At 42.1% G+C, this 16,714-nt stretch overlaps 1 protein-coding gene across 3 annotated transcripts in view; it reads left to right on the top strand.

The window, feature by feature from the left end:
- The first annotated feature begins 2,218 nt into the window (after positions 1-2,218).
- Positions 2,219-16,714, top strand: part of TNC (tenascin C) — a 73,862-nt gene continuing 59,366 nt past the window's right edge. Inside the window, exon 1 of one of the 3 annotated variants that reach the window (XM_068914745.1) lies at positions 2,219-2,459. The gene's annotated coding sequence lies outside the window, so the exon portion shown is untranslated. Of the gene's footprint in view, positions 2,460-2,788; positions 2,863-16,714 lie in introns of those variants that run through there. The other 2 variants (XM_009668171.2, XM_068914744.1) reach the window with 2 other exon arrangements.

Genomic DNA, 16,714 nt, shown 5'->3' on the forward strand with positions numbered 1-16,714 from the left:
CTCCTTGTATGGGGAACTGCCTTTTCTGATTCCCTGCCAGGTTTTATTGGACAAACTGTGTAACATCTTACAGTTTTTGTCCCTCACTACAAGTTCTAAATGACTTTTGTAGGACTGCGCAATAGGGAGAGCTAACGTCTGCTGGCACCAGGGTCCTCCTGAGCGTCTTATGAGAAGAATGTTGCACAAAAATTGAAGACTTACTGGGTGCTGTATACACTGACCCCATTGCCTTTGGGATTGGTGGAGAAATCCAGAACAAGACTGATTTTGGAGAAATTAGCAATCAAAGGGGACCTGATGCTTTTGTCAGGGATTACCAACAATTCCGACAGTATGCCTAATACCCTCTCCAACTTCTTCTATTAGGGCATGACTGCTTTGAAATAGCTTGTCAAAAAATCAGAATAGAAATTAGAAATAGGTATTTATTAATGGCTGAGAGAGATGCATCCCTGTTTTTACTGAAACTTTCTTAGTGCTTTTTGACCACTTTTGTAGTTGATTGAAGGAACAGGATCTGTTTTTTTGCAAAAATCATTTGCAAAAACTTCTAAAAGCTTTTTTTTTCTTTTTTCTTTTTTTTTTTCTATTTGGAAGTGACCAAAATTTGTGCCGTCTGATGAGGAAGGTGACCTAGCGTGAGCTCAGCCATTATATTAGACACCAGAGGGTACACAGAGGAGATCAATGTTATGTCTGAAAGCCACAGAAAAGAAAGTTTAAGTGGATTTATAGTTTTATGATCTACAAAAATAATGATTCTAAAATAGTGATTTAGAACTTCAGGGTCAGGAATTCTCCTGTCCTTTCATAGATGTGTAGGATAGGCCAAATCCTTTTGGTACTGCTGTGCCTTGCAAAGCAGCAAAGAGGAAAACTCCTGATGTGCCAGAGTGTGAGGCAAGTCCATGGAAGCCTAGGAAAAGCCAGCTGAGAGGAGACACATTCAGAAAGGAAGAAAGGTCGGAAAGACCTAGCAACCAAGTCTAATCCTTGTGAGCATCCTCATCCTGCTCCAGAGGAGAGTCCCATTGCTTTCTTATGGACCTGTCCCGTAGCCTATTGAAATCAGTTTGTGAAATCAGTGTTTTCGTTGTCTTTAGAACCATTTTCATGCTTCCTAAATCATCAAACAGAAGAGCAGCTTTGTCCTTCACCCAAGAAGCTAGCCCTGAATGTTTGAGGAAGAGTCCCCCCAACACATTCAAATACAAAAAAATGCCACAAGTGGGATGGGGTGTAGAGGACAGCGAGGCAGACTTTTAGTGTCAGGTAAGAGGAAAATCAGTGTTAATGAGAATCCTTCAAGTGCGATCCGAACTCTTTCCCCCAAGCCTGCGGTTCAAGGGTAGTCGGGGATAACAATTGCCTACGAAATGGTTCCCAGTGAGTAGTCTGTGTGTCACTGATAGCTCTGGGATGGGGAGCGGAGAGAATGCAATGACTGAAAAAACATAAGCCTCACAAAAGGGGATGGATTATCTTTTCTCACACACACACGCACACGTGCGCACACACACCCCAGCCACGTAATCTCCTTTTATCAGATCTGTGAAGAAAGGGAAGCCCTCCTGTGTTCTTCCCTCTGGGCTTTTCTCTCTTCTTTATGAAATATATAAAGTCAGGCTAGGACTCTGCTCACTAGGTTTCTTCTTGCTTTCTCCTCTCTTCTCCCTAGAGCTGTTGAGCGAGCAGAAACAGCGCACTGAGATCATGAACTTGAAGTCTGTGAGTTTGCCAGACCCTCAGCTTGTGTAAATCAGTTTTCTATTGACTTCAGTGGAGTGTGGTCGATTTACACTAGCTAGCCATCTGACCCGATATGTCCTGTAGGTGTTTCTGGAATTGAAATCCTACTTGCGAGTCTGCTGATTACGTTTGATTTTGTTACTCTTTCACAATGTTAAAATAATGGGGATGAGGGGATTAAAGCTCTTGATAATGTACTTCACTGATGCTGTAAGGAAAATATTCTGCTTTCTGAGTCATTTGCCCTGAGCTGACTTTCTTTTTTAATGGTTCAGGGGTTTCCTTCTTTAGCCATAAATTGCATGCAAATTCTTTTTTTGTATGCGTGTCTGTCTGTGACTGCGTGTGTGAGTGTGTGTGTGTGTCTTTCAGAAGCCAAGCCAAAGAGAGAGACTGTTCCTTTAAAGCAAAACTGAAAAAAAAATGCCTTCAGGCATCCTATTACAGTGGAATGAGCCAAGGATCAGGATTTGCAGCTCAGCTATATAAACCCAGCAGAATCTGGCTGATCTGACCAGTTTGCCTTACTGTCAAACATTTCTGTCTTTCACACATACACGCACACACGCACACTCTCAGGCAACACAACTTTTCTGAGTTTTGACAGGACAGCAACAAAGTCAGAAGCCCGATAGCTGACTTCAACATCATATTTATTTCATGGAGGCTGCTCACAGCGGGATCTAATCTCTGTCAGAGCCTGTAAGGTAAGTCTGCTTCCTTCCTGAATCAAAAAATCAGGAGCTCTTCCACCCCCCCGAGTTTGCAGTAGCAGTATTCTGTCGTGACCTTCACAGCTATGACTTTATTCGGTCGGAATCGGCAGGGCTCCTACTAGGGAATGGTTTTAGGTTGGAGCATGCCCGTCTTTAGTTTGTCTTTATTATCTGGTGTAAGAACAACGTCCTAAACGTTGTAATGGTTTTAATTTGAACTAATGAATGAACGAAGGATCATCTGGACATCTACAGAAATCTAGATAAAAATCTAACTGACAGGATGGATGGAAAATCCGTAGTGTGTGGGATTCCCTCTTGGCTGCTCAAGTATTGCAAATATTTCCCCCGTCTTCCCCGGACGTACCGGATGAAATCCACTTAAAACTTGCAGGTAACCTTCCTGTGCTATTGTATGCAACTTGAAAAGTCAGGACCTTTTTAATTTGCTGCCTGCACACTTATTTGCACTGAAGGCTTTGTCACCTTCCTCCTCACCGCCCCAGGCTGCAGTTTCTTTCAGAAGTACGGTAACATCCGACTCTGCAGTGGGGAGCAAAAGACAAAGGAAGATTCAACTGGTATCTGGTTACCAAGGGCTTAAAGGGATGGGTTGGGAGCAGGGGGAGGGTGAAATTCTGCCATCATCATGGGAAAAACGAGGCACTTGCTTTACAGTGTGTCTCCCTTCTTCTTAACTGCTTGATTCCTTGTGCGCTGAGCTTTTCAGCACAACTGTCTCTGCGCTTACCAGTGAGGCCCCGACTGGCTTGAAATGGAGAGGTTGACTGGGGGAAGGCACCTGGCTTTGTTTAGGAATTAAACTTCTCTCCTCAGAACTTTGCATTGCATCACCTTTGCAGAGTTTTCCCTGCCTTATTTGCTCTCTAGCTACTGGGAGATACAGGTTTCTGGCAGTTGTTCTAAACTTCTCAAAAGTCTATATCACACCATGCAGGAGGCTGTTATGTTCAGATTGACATGACCATGACGTGTCCTCTTGCACAATGGAGACATCATCAAAGTAAGAAGCACAATAAAAGTATTTATCAACTTTTCCCTTATAAAAAAAACCATACAGAAAAAAATGAGTGGCATACGAATTGTATGGACAGAGCAGAAGCCCTATCGTTGAGCTGTTGTTTTTGTTTGTTTTTTCCAGTTCATTTTTTTAAAAATTCATATTAAATAATAGGAACTCCTTTTATATGCTTCCTGTTTAATGTTTATGTGTTATTTTGTTTTGTTATGCTGGGGTCCTGCATTTGTCTTTTAAAGCTGTGAAACCTTAAGGGTGCTGTAGTGTGTGAATGAGCTGGGCAGTGGGGACTAGCCACGCTGCTTCGAATTCCAGGAAGATTTGCAGAAAGGGGTTATGAGCTTTTTTTTTATTTTCTTCTTGCTGATAATGGGAGCTGAGGAGCAAATGCTTGATGAAATGAATGTGCTTATCCAAAAGAAGGGAATCAGCCTGTCTGCAGCTGACAGCCCCGACAATGGATTTTGAAAGTACTTGAAGCATTAATGAGGGAGCTGATAGCAAGTCCCTTTGCAGCTGTTATACCTCTGTGCCATTCGCTCAGGAAGGGACCCACAGCTGAACTGAGCAAGGAGGTTAGCAGCTGGAAAAGGGCAGAGTGAAGAGGGATGCTGTACCGGGGACTCCTTTCACCCACTGTTACAGACACTCACATTCCCTACCCTCAGCAAATTACCATTCATTTGCCAGGCTTTTTGTTCTTTGATTTCATCCTCTGGCTCCTTTCATGCCAGAGAAAATTCTTTCCAAGTTCCAATCCTTAATCCTATAACTCTAGAGTTACTTTATCAGTGTTTCCAAAGCTGTCAAAGAGCCAATGGATGTGCTGAAAAACGTACAGTCTCCGGAAGACCAGATTAGGTAGCAGGTTCTGTACTTCTCAGGACTGATTCTTCATTTTTCATCCTTTCTTTTCCAAAAGCAAAGCAAAACTGAAGAGTGTGCATTTGAAATAATGATGTTGCTTTGGAGCCAGACGTTTAGCTCTTTCATCCTTTCAGGTGACACCGTGTGAAATAATAGACCTGCTGGTACAGTTCTCTGCTGCTTTTCTGGTACGACATAGCAGTACGTCTGCTCATGTAACTTGCAGGGTGTGTTCAGAGGTATGAGTGGTGCTAAATGGCAATGCAGCCTACCAGATTGTATAAGGTAGTCGTCTGGTGTAAATGGATGACCTTTACTGGGAGATTTGTAAGGGAGAAATAGCGATCATTCAGTGGGCTGTTTTCATTGGTGAGCCCTGATATCTATCTAGGTTGCATGTTACATTTAGAAATACAAGGGCATGCAGAGGGTGGTCTCTGCCACATTGTCAGCTGCGTGTTTATCTGTCTTACTTATAAGGCATAGAGCAACACATGAGAAATTCAGAATGGTTAAAAATTATAGTTTGAAATCTGCGACTGGATATGTTCGACCTTGGACTCATGCCATCACAGTGCTGCTGAGCTGAAGGGCCGTTGAAATTTTTAAGACCCAGTGTCTCATAAAGCTCTAGCCTTAGAAATGCATGATTTATATTGCTAGAAAGTTAGACACCTTAGCTTTCCAATAATAAAACAGCTTTTGTTTTGAACTGCGACAGGTTGCGATATTGGGCTTTAAAACTGTGCTCCGATTTACCAACTTGCACTTTCTCAGACTTAACTTCTGGTGTGATTTTAGCATGCCTTTCTCAAGGACTGATGGTTTTCATCAAAACCAGTAGTTATAAACTACGGAAGTCTGAAAATACTGTAAGACGTAATACCTACAAGGATATTTTTAAGTAGTTTTAAGGAAGCGGCTGACATAATGTTGCAGAAAAAGCATCGTTACCAAAGTGACAAGATAGAAAGCTAGGTAAGGGAGATAATAATCAGAGTGATACAATTCAATGGGCCAATATTTTATCATCATGCGGGCTCAGAAATACGAAAAGCCAGTGCAAGTAACCTGTAGGATTAGTAACTTTTAGTTCTGGACAGAAAAAGCAAATACCTGAGCTCAAGAACTGAAAAATGAGAGACTTGTACAGGTCAATTTTGAGTTTATAAGATGTAGTTTAATTGGTTAAACTGCTTTAATATCTATTGAAGACCTTGTCTTATGTAGGCTTTGGGCAGGACTTTATTACAAGTTGATGATGTTATTACTACTGCTACAGCATTTTAGGGCCCCATTGTATTAGGAAAAGGGAATAGACATAATAAGTGATGCTCTTCCCCACAAAGAGCTTGCAATTGCTGTTATTGGCAGTTCACAAAAGTTATTTGTGTGGTGAAGACAAAAGAAGATGGGAGAAGGCAGTTCTTTGAGGAACGGAAGTACGGGAAAGAAGGAAAATGAGCAACCCTGAGAGACGTCGTTGAGCTGTCTCGGTTTCCACTGAGCTCTGGGGTTTGCACAAGTGAAACTTCCCCTAGTTCAGCGCTTACTGTCCACTCGTGCCTTCGACCTTCTTTCCCATTGAGCTGAAGTTAAAAGCCTTCCACATGTGGGAAAAGTTAAAAACCGGGCATTCTTCCAGCTAGTGAAATCTCTCAATGTGTGATGTCACTACACTGTGCAGAGCGGGCAGGCTGGGGAAGGGAGGTCCGGAAGGGATCTTGCCCCACAAGAGGGGTCTCTTGGTCCAGCAGAAAATGTTTGGGCATTGAAAAAAGGAACATAATACAGATTCCTCTGTTGAATGGACAAAGTTGGAATTTACCTGGGGTCCTTTTTGATATTCACTAGTAGGGGAAAACTCATTACAGTGTGTATATAATGGAATGATGTATGTGCTATTATAACTAGTTAGGGACTTAATAGAGTACTTTACTGTGTTTCTCTATAAGTCCTCCCTCTCTCTCCTAACATACTGTATATCATGTTGCTGACAAAACGTAAAAAAAGTTGTAGCTTTGGTTATCTATCTGGCTGTGGTTCTAGCGACGTAAAAGAATACTAGTAAATATACAAGGGTTGAGGTTATAGCCCATCAGAAATGCAAGATTTTGCTGTTCAGGCCATGGAATCAAAGAAAATATTCATCCATTTTGTTTTTATTTGGCTTATATGTAAGTCAATCTCCAAAGATAAATTCATCCTGAGTTGATTTGGTTGCAAGAAATTCACGTCCTTAATTGTCTTGCCACTGTAGTTTCAATTAAGCTAATGTAGGATGTTGCCAAGTTTTCAGAACTATCAACTAGCGAGTCCCTGTGTACGAATAGCCTGCGGCATTTTGTATTCTTTGGGGAACGGAGAACAACGTTGCCAAGTTTGCATTCAGTCATCCATCACATATTAGCCTACTGGAGGTCCATTCTTCCCTAGCAATAGGGGAGCTCTGCTTCCTACTTAGAAAGATTACTCACACAGAGAGCTCTTTCCCTGTAACCAGAACTGCACAGGAAAGAGAAAGGAAGCTTTCTTCAATTCATAAAAGTGCTCGGTTTCCAAACCCTTGACAAAAATGATATTGTTTCATGCTTAGAAAACATATTCTTTTTAGTAATTGAGTAGAAAGTACAGGGTGGTAGGACAGAAATCTTTTTAATACAGATTTTAAAAACAAATGCTTGAATCATGGGCATGACAAAGGTCTATTGTAGTAGTCTGTCTCTTCCCCATGCCTGGCTGTAGCTGTAGCATTGACTATACGTGTATAGATATCAGCCAAGATATTCAAAGGAGTCTGAAATTGGGTGCCTGGGGAAATTCCACTTTAATGGTTCTGTTTCAACAAAGTACTTGAGCATTTGTTTGTGCTCTATCCCGGAATGCACCAGAGCATCATAAGCTCATAAACCTAAAATTCCAAATGCTAATTTTGATATGGAGTTAGGATAGTAATGATAATATTAATCCCCAAAAAGCTTGCCTCTTAAACTTACGGTTTTTTACACCATTCTGGCAGCATAAAGCTAAAAGTGGGTTTAAATGTCTTCATTTGAGTATAAATGAAAATCAACCTAAAATTGTTTCCCTGTGTGCCCACCAGAACCGGCTAAATAGTTATTTCCACCGTAAAGGAGCTGCTGCTGCAAAGGGATTAAAGAAAATTTTTTTCCAAATAGAGGAGTTCTGTCTTCATTCCCAAGATATTAAAAGAACTGGAAACAGGCAGATTTTGTCAAGGAGCTTTGGGCTTGCCTCAAGGACAGGATGCAGAATTAGCAGGTGAGAGAGCCAACTGTGAGGTGAGCACTGTTAGGACAGTGGTCTTGAGCCTCTTTGTGATGAAAAGTCTTTATTTGGATGGGATAGATGCTTCGGTTTCAGTACATGGCGTTGTACACTGCGGTGCAAGATCTTAGTGGTTATCTTCCTTCCCAGGCTAGCATGATCTCATTTTGTCAAAAGTCAGTTTGCCAGACTTTCTTTCAAAAGGAGCTCAGTGTCCAGTTTGCACTGGTTCCTTTTTTTTTTCCTGGTTCTTTTGGAAAATGGGCCCCTTTTGGGTACACTGAATCCTCCTAAATAGCTTCTCTGTGCTGTGTAACAAAAGTCTATGCCAAGAAAGATATAAAGGTAGCCTGTGATGTGTAGGCAACCCCATCCTCTTGGTGAGACAGCATAATGCATATTTTTCCTTTGCCTGTGGCATGTACTTCCCTTCTGCATTGCTTGGATTACAGTAATTCACGTTTGACTCAGAATGAATGCTGCACACTGTAGACTACAAGTCAAATGAGAACAGGATGCATATTAAGGGAAAGGTCTCAGATCATTCTTCTTATTGAAGTATTTTGGCAATGTAAATGGCTTCCAGAAAAAAAATGCTGGCATTTCCTATGCCAAGCACTCCTTATGAATGTCCTATCTATTTTTCCAGATTTGTGGCCAAGTGAAGTGTTTATAGGAGGATATACCATCTACAAGCCAGGGAATTTATATTTCCACTGCCAAGCATTAATTAAGATGTAGACTTATACACTTTACAGGTTAGCAAGTCCATCACAGTGACCTAGTACCAGAAGTGCTGCAGTTCCAGGTTTGATGGAGAGAATGCAAGACCTAGAGAGTGCCGTTCCCAAATGCGTTAGACTTTCTTTATGCTTGTCACTCTTAGACCTTCATTTCACATACTGTTGATGTGCCTTAGTAGCAGTACGCTGGGATTTGACAGGGTCCCTGGCAGAAGCGAGGAAATACGATTTTCTACCAGCCAACTATCAGTGCTTTTCCATGCTTTCTTCATGGGAACTGGTGCCTAGGCTCTTGCAGCTCAGGAAGCTCAGTTCAACTGCCCCGTCTGCATTTGCAAAAGCCCTGTGCTTCTGGGATGGTAATGCCATGACAGCGCTGAGGAAAGTCGGTCTGGACAGAGTCCATTTGCTTGGATTTGGTTGGGATCCCTCCAGCTTTGGCTGTGAATGCGTTTCCACGTTACTGAATACGTTTGTAGTGGTCCCACTGGCACTGTTTTAACAGGTAAAGGCGCATCTGTAAGAAGAGGGAACTGACTTGAAAGTGGTATAGTACTTTCCAGGTTATGGTCTCATTCTCTTTTATATTAAGACTGATTTACGTTACTCTGAATATATGGAGGAGCCCTTAAACTGTGTTTGTGCGTAGATAGCTATAGATACCTATAACTTGCACTTGAAGTAAAAAATATGAAATCCCTTGATATGCCCTGCCAGACTGATAAAAAGGGAGCCTTAGTGTAAATCAAATTGAAGTGTATGGTATCTAACTTAAATTGTTTCAGGCAGAGAGAGCTTGTTCTGCTAACATGAGCGATTGTTACTATTTCACTTTGATCTGGGGAGTTTAAAACAAACATTGTTTAATTATGTGATGCAGAAGTTTCTCTTTGCAGAGAATGCCTTGGGCTGATCTGATCTGTGCTCACACAAGTCAGGAGTACTGCTCACAGAGGTACTTGGGGGTAAGACCAGTTTGAGGGAGAGCAAACTGGAGTTCACTGAGCGTTTTTCTGGCTTAGAATTGTATTTCACTGTCTGCATTGTTCCTTGTCTGCTTCATTTCAGTATGCATTTTTAAGGGGATGGTTCCTCCTGTGCAGACTTAAGAGACTGTCAGCCAAGTTCTCGTGTGACACAATTGCATTGATTTCAGTGGAGATATGCCGCTGGATAATTGAGCTCCACGTCCCTTCTTTTGTTCCACAGCTCAGATTCCTGTCAGCTGAGACTTTTACACAGACCGGTCTCGAGTCACTGTGCAAGGAGGTCAGAGCGTTGCCGGTGGAGGTCTCTCAAATCTCTCATTAGTGTAATAGCACTCAATTTGTTGACATTTGAAGCAACAGAGCAGATTTTTGTCTGAACTGAGTCACCATTTCAACTAATCACTTGCTCAGAGCTGTGTATATGGCTGTATTTTCCATTACATTACATAATAAGCACTTCTGCTTTACCTCACAGCACTGAGAAACATCCTCAGACTGGACTGTTTAGAAACAGTCTCCTCTCTTTTTCCAAGTGACTCACACTCACTTTGCTTCATATTTTGTGCATCTGATTTGTATTTTATTTTGTCTTGCCTCCTTGTGGTTGATCTCGCGCTCTCTTCAAATATATGTTTCATTCTGCTGAGAGTTTGCTGCCCCGTCCTCGGCTGCCAAAGATGCAAATGGTTGATATCATGGCATCTGACAGAACTAGGCCAGGCAGATACCTAGCCTGGAGGATATTACTGGAAGTCCGATTTCAAGGAACTCCTTCTATGCTCTTGCGAGTTAGAAAAATGTGCACATTCCTGCACATTTAAAATGCTAGTACCAAGGACAGAGGAGCTCTGACCGGGAGGAGAAGCTGGCAGTACACTAGTAATTTGTTGAAAAGCAGAGGTTTGTTTGGGGTAGGTTACCCATGTGCTCCCTCAGCTTCTTTGAAGGAGATCAAAGTCTGCTGATGACAGGAGATAAGCAGTAATATTTCTGATCCCCAAGAACAGTGCAGGCTTATAATTGCCTTCTGAGACAATTCAGAGATGTCATTTGCAGTGCGTGAAAAGGTATGTGATTAAATCAAAGTCAAATTGCAAACTGCATGCAAGTAATCACAATGAATTCTGAAAGTCTCTTGCTGCTTGGAGACCAGTATCATCTTAGCAGCTCATGCTTCTTAATAACTTCTTAAATACTTTGTGTTATTCCACATGTAAATTATTTGTGTCCTCATTACTGCACAGTCATTAAAACCTAAGAATTCCCCTTCTTTTGCCTCTGTACATGATGTTCTTTCAGCTAAACTGACTTAAAATATGGACAAGTGTGATGATGGGCTTATGGAGTGGATTGCTGACTAGCATCTTCCACCTGCCTTCAGGAGCAATTTAAAAACATCTTCTGTAGAGATGTTCCACAATGCAATGTTGTCTCAGTGTGCTATTCCCTTGTATACTATGCATGTATTTGTTTAATATGTCGATGACTCCTGGTGCTTAAAAATGAAAAAATGATTTCCTTCCTACCTGTCATTATTAGTAGAAAAATTGACATCTGATATCTCTGTTGTTGTGAATTGTGGTGACAAATGAGACTGTACAGGCTCCTAGCCTCAGCTTTGACTGTTGGCTTACTCTCAAACTCTTGCTCCGCCTGGTGACCGGGTACCATTCTGGGACCCCACTCGCTTTCCTTTTGTACTCTGTAGTGAACATTGGTTTTTACTTCAGCTCTGTGGGTTTCGCTATGGAGGCCAGGAGGCCTAAAAGTGAGGCATTATTAAGCTCAGTTCTGCAAAATTCAGGTCACTTATTTCTGTCTATAGGGAGAGGGTCAGTTTTGTTTGGTCCAACTTGCTGGGCCAAATGCGATCTCGCTAATGCTGGTATCAATCCAGGGCTCCTTCAATACGTAAACGAGGACAAAATTGAACGGATTCATTCTAGAGTCAATTTTGGTGTTGATATAGAGGAATTGAGAGCAAACCAGCATCACAGCCTGTGAGTGAAGGAATGAGAAGAAAATTCAGAAGTCTTGAGTTGCTGCTGTTCCTGTCACGTCACAAAACCGTCTAGAACTCTGTGAAATGGGTGCTGGAAAACCTGCGGGTGGTTTTGGAAGAGACGCTATGGAGAAGAGCCTGGAAATGAAACAGAACTTTGTATGCGGAATGAACATAACTTGCTGTGATTCGTGCAAAAAAGCATACAAACTTCATAGTTTGAGACTGTATCAGCAAAGCCCTCAAAATAACTCAAAGCGAAGTCTCTGGTGTCTACCCAGAAAATAATGAGCTCCTGACAAAGTGCAACTTGGCAAAGAAACTTTCCAAAGACAAGTTTAGAAAACTGTAGATCTTTTCCAGCTCTGCATACGTCTTTGCTATGAGGGAAAAGCCAAGAGAGCAAGCAAATGCTTTTGCTATTAGGAAAGACTTTATTAAAAGTTACAGTACATACTTAGGAGGCAACAGTGACTTGTGCCGCATGATTATGCGCAGAAGGTGCTTTGACTGTGAAAGACTTTTTATATTGGAAAAGGCAGTAATTTAGGCTTCAGTTTCTGTGACAGCTCTGCTATGGATCTGATTTGGTTCCGCATTTAACAATCCAGAACACCACGTGCATCTTCAGAGACTATCGGATAAAACTGCCTTCTGTGCTAGAAATGCAAACAGGAGGTTTCAGTGGGAAACAAAGCAAAAGGAAAGTGTGAGCACATCCCTTCTGCTTTCCATGGAGCCATTCTGAGCTGACCCATTTCTATAGTTCTGCTTCTGTTTTTAGACTAGAGACAATTTTTCTGAATTCGCTGCCTTTGTTGCTATTCGCATCCTAATGTATCCTGCTGTTCTTAATCCATAGTTTTTGTGCAGGCTATATCTGCCAGCAGCTCTTTTCTTCCAGCTCTGAAAGCTACAGTAAGAATAGAGATTGCTTTACAGATGGAAGGAAAAAAAAAAAGGTATTTACTAGATGCATAGTCTTGTCTTCTTTATTTTTTTTTTCCTCTCAAGTCTTTAGCAAATTGCTCTACTTGGCTGATTGCTGTGCACCCTGCCAGGAGTCTGAAAGCAGCTCAAAAGCACCCCGCTGACCTGCTTGTTTTGTTTCTCTTTTGTGAGTTCTCATTTCCAGAAATTGATGCTCAAGTGTCCGAGCTCTTAACAAAAAAACAAGCCCCAAGCACAGGCCGAATTTCCTGTTAACTTGTGCCTCTTCTCAGTCAATGAGAAGTAGATGGGAGATGAGTAGTGTTAGTTCTCCCATAGTTGCCTCTCCTAATTCTGAGTTTCTGTCTCTCAGTCTATATATAACACGTTTGGATAATCTACCCCATAAAATAACTGGCTTGTGTCTTGTGGCTTGTATAAAAATCCTTCTGTGGTTTCAGTTGAATGTAGTATTCTTCTTTACTTCCTGCCTGCAAACATGAATCACTTCAGTTGTGTAACTGCATAAGATGTTGCTACACAATACTGGACACGTTTCGTCATGGAGGAAGATTAGGTGTACGTGTGTATATGAATGATTCCTGTGCTGAGTTCAAGAAATGTCTGGAGGCTGTTGCAGAAATTCTGCAGAATGTAAGATAATTAGTGGGACCTGTGCATTTTGTTTTGGTTACAGTTTTCTCTCAAATTCTGCTGTGTTGCTGTGTGGGTTTTGTTAACCTCACCATTTATTTCCATGGATTCATCATCTCATTTTGGTAATTGGCTTGGCATATCCAGTGTTTTGGCTTCAGATTAAGTCTTCAATTTGCTGTTGTTACCCTAGAATTTTAGGCAGTCATGTAGTTATCTGCATATTCTCTGCACGTCTCTGGTCAGACTTTCTTCTCCAGTGCAAAAGATACTTCTCTATCTGTGACTCTCTCCCTTACATATTTTAGGGGAGCACACTGCAGTGCTTTGCTTTTTACTTGTGTATTTTCTGACTTTTTTGGACATTCTTCAGGAAAATCTCTAATTATGGAAATGAGGGTTTGAGAGCACCTTTCCTGTGAGGTCCTTCGAGTACTTAATCCATTGAGACACATATCTCCTCCGTGAGGTTTTACAAATGGAAAACCTGGAACATCCCAAATGATATATAAAATAATTTCAGTGCAGGAAGCCTGAGTTTCGGTCCTCTGTTCCAACCGCTAGACCATGCTCCTCTTAATCCAAAGGTTGTGAGCACTTTCTGGAGTCTCTGCTGAGAGCAGATGCTTCTGTGGGGACTCCAAGCATCCCACCCTGATGAGCCATCTCTGTTTAGCTTCGTTTCTCTCGTTACGGTTCAGAAGACTCCTGAAGGCAGACCCTTGGGTGGAAAGCTTTCATCTCCGCTACTGGTGAGAGATAGCTTGTCTGGGCCTGGGGAATCCATTCAGTGTGAGCCCCATGCGTTTCTCACTTTACAGTGATACTGTAAAGCAGCAGCCTGTGCCTCACCATTTCGCAACAGCAGGTAGCAGACTCCCTGGTACGTCTGTCTGACGCTCTTCCTTCCCCAGATCCATCACTGAGAGTAGAGAGAAGAGGCCGTAATCAGAGCATCCCAGACCACGGCTCTGCTGTAGAGCGGAGGTGAGCGGCACGCTCCCTTCCCTGCTGTCCTCTTCTGTCATGTGTCCCAGCAGGTCAAATGCGGAAGACGCTTGCTGCTTTGCGTGTGCTGCCTGTGTAGCAGAACCCAGATCACACTAACGTACAAGCCACTATTGTAAATGTCAGCTAAGCTATATAAAAAAAAGCCAGTTTACTCCAAATGAACATTTGTTTGGCATTTTCAGCTCCAAGTTCAAACAGAGCTTCCCCTATCTACCTCATTCAGGGAATAGCCCCTACTTGGTGTGTCTGTTGCGGGGTGGGGGGGGAAGTATGCATTTTATAGAAGCAGCACTTTAATTTCCTGAGCTTTGCGGCTAAGCCAGAAAGGAAACAATAAAAACCATGTGAGACGTTACTTCAGTCAGCCCAGTACAGTTCGCATTATCCCACAGAATTCAGTCAGCAGCATCCTTTTTACGTGATCTAAGAATGTTTTCCTAATTTTACCTCAAAAAAAAAATCCATCAAACCCCCCTATATTTAAAGAAAAACTAATGCAGAGACATATTTTTAGTTGCAGTGAATCACTGGAGCACCATGGGTCATGTTCACCAGCTGGTCTAACATGCTTTGTAGGAAAAGAGAAAGTGCCGTGAAGTGATACACCAGAAGAATACAACTAAATTAGAAAATTGAGAAATCTGAGTAACTTTCCCCTCTACTCCACCCCTCTCATTCCTTTCCCTTCTCTTTACTCAGTCCTTCAAGCTGCTTGCTTTGTATTTTGAATGAAGATGTTTTCCTGCCAAACATGCCTGGGGGATGAGGGTGGGAGTGTTATTTATCGGCAATTATGATAGTTTATGGTAGAATAAGCAGAACTTGCCTTGCAAATATAAGAATCGGTCCCTCAAAGATGGTAAGAAACCAGAAGGTAACCAGACATTAAGGCAGCTATCAATAGAAATCTGTTTGGCTCTTTTACTGCTATTTTTGAAGTATTTGGGAACTGAAAATTCAATTTGGAGTCTAATGGTATTTTGAAGTGCATGGATGTATCTTATTTCTCTTTGGGTGCATATCTGTATTTTTAGGTGTTTAAATGAATATAAGATTCATTCTGTCTCCTCCTGTCCTAAGATGAAGGAGAGTGTGAGCAGTGTAGTTTTGCTTTGCCAGGGCTTTTCATAGAGTAATTGAAGTCCAGACTACTCTCTTTTATTAGAAGAAAGAAGTTGAAAAAATGATTGAGGTCATCATTCTTTAAAAAACACAGTTTTGTGAAAGCAAACCATACCACAGAAATTACTGGTTTCAAGGAAGGTTTCTCAGGGGTAGGACGGAAGGAGAAGCCCTGAAATGCTGCTGACTATGTTTTAATTTTCTTCTTGCTGAGTTTTTAGAACCAAATGAAAAATGGCAACTTTCAATGGCAAAATAAGCATTGTGAAAACCTTTTCAAGCGGTCGTACCTGTTACTTTCATCATCTCTCGGACACAGCTGTTTTCTAGAGCTGTTTTTACCGAGCTGGCCTTTACTTGTCTGCTTTGTTGCTCAGATATCCGATAGAGAGGACAGGGAAACAGTGAATGAAATAATCCAGCATGTGGGGAAGCAAGTTATGGTCTTTTTTCTAATAAAGTGGACCAATGATTCCCCCAAATAACTGAGGGGGAGGGATACAAACCTGTTAAGTACGGGTACTTAACAGCAGGTATCTTGCAGTTTGCTGGTGTCTTTGAGTGCTTGCAGGTAAATCACTGCCAAACAACTCCAGCTCAGCTGTTCTGAGACTTCACCGGCCAAGCAGATCTAGACGTGAGTTCTGCAAGGGAAATCAAGGGCTTGCAGGAAGAGCTGCTGCTGATTGAGGTGTACTTGCTCTTCCCCGGCTGTCAGAACCAAGCTGGTGTTCCTGACACAGAGTAAGGGGGACTACAAAAGTTGTCTGAGCCATAGACCAGTACATTCTCATCCAAGGCATCTTTCTTCAAGTCAAATTACAACTCAGGCAAATTTTAGTTTACTTTCCCCAGGAGTGGAGATAAAAAAACCCCAGTGTTTTCATAAGGAGTTCACCGCTGCAGAAGGTAGACTGTGTCACTCCAGCAGTGAGTGGTGTAGGCTGGCTTCGGGAAGGCTTGTACAAGCCTTGAGGTGCAAGGCTTGAGATGCAATATGCCATATAAATGTGTACCGCTATTATCTGCAGCAGGGTTGGGTACTGTAGAAAACCTGAAATTAGATTCAGATTGTTGTTCTGTCATCTGAGAGCAGAGTCCTTTTCTTGCGCCCCTTTCCTGACTTGCACCTCTCTTCTTTTCCTGCTATATGAAATGAAAAGGGAAAAAAACCCACAATTATTCACTTTTCAATTCTGCCTCAGACTGTTTTTTAAAAACCCTCCCTTTGTGAGCTTAATCAGATGCTTGATAACAGAAAAAGCGTTGCTAACTAACCCGAGGTACAAAGAAACCCCTTCAGAGGGACACATGACCTCATCGACCGGATTATTCTATCACATGAATTCAGACTCCATCGCACACCCAAAATAAATGTTAGGCTGTGTCTGCAGCGAGGTGCTTTATTTGCCTCCCTTTGGCAGGGCATATGCTTTGCCAATGTCTTCCTCAGTCCCTGGGATTAAACACGCATGGAAATTCAACACAGGAGGCAGATTTTCCTGGTCACAAATAGCCTGCCATGCCCTCGAAAGCTTTTGGCCAGACTGTGCCTTTGGGCCATTGCCCTCCAGGAACCTGTGAGCTCAGGCACGGCTTTG

The sequence above is a fragment of the Struthio camelus genome, chromosome 20 (assembly GCF_040807025.1).
Source record: "Struthio camelus isolate bStrCam1 chromosome 20, bStrCam1.hap1, whole genome shotgun sequence".
NCBI lineage: Eukaryota > Metazoa > Chordata > Aves > Struthioniformes > Struthionidae > Struthio > Struthio camelus.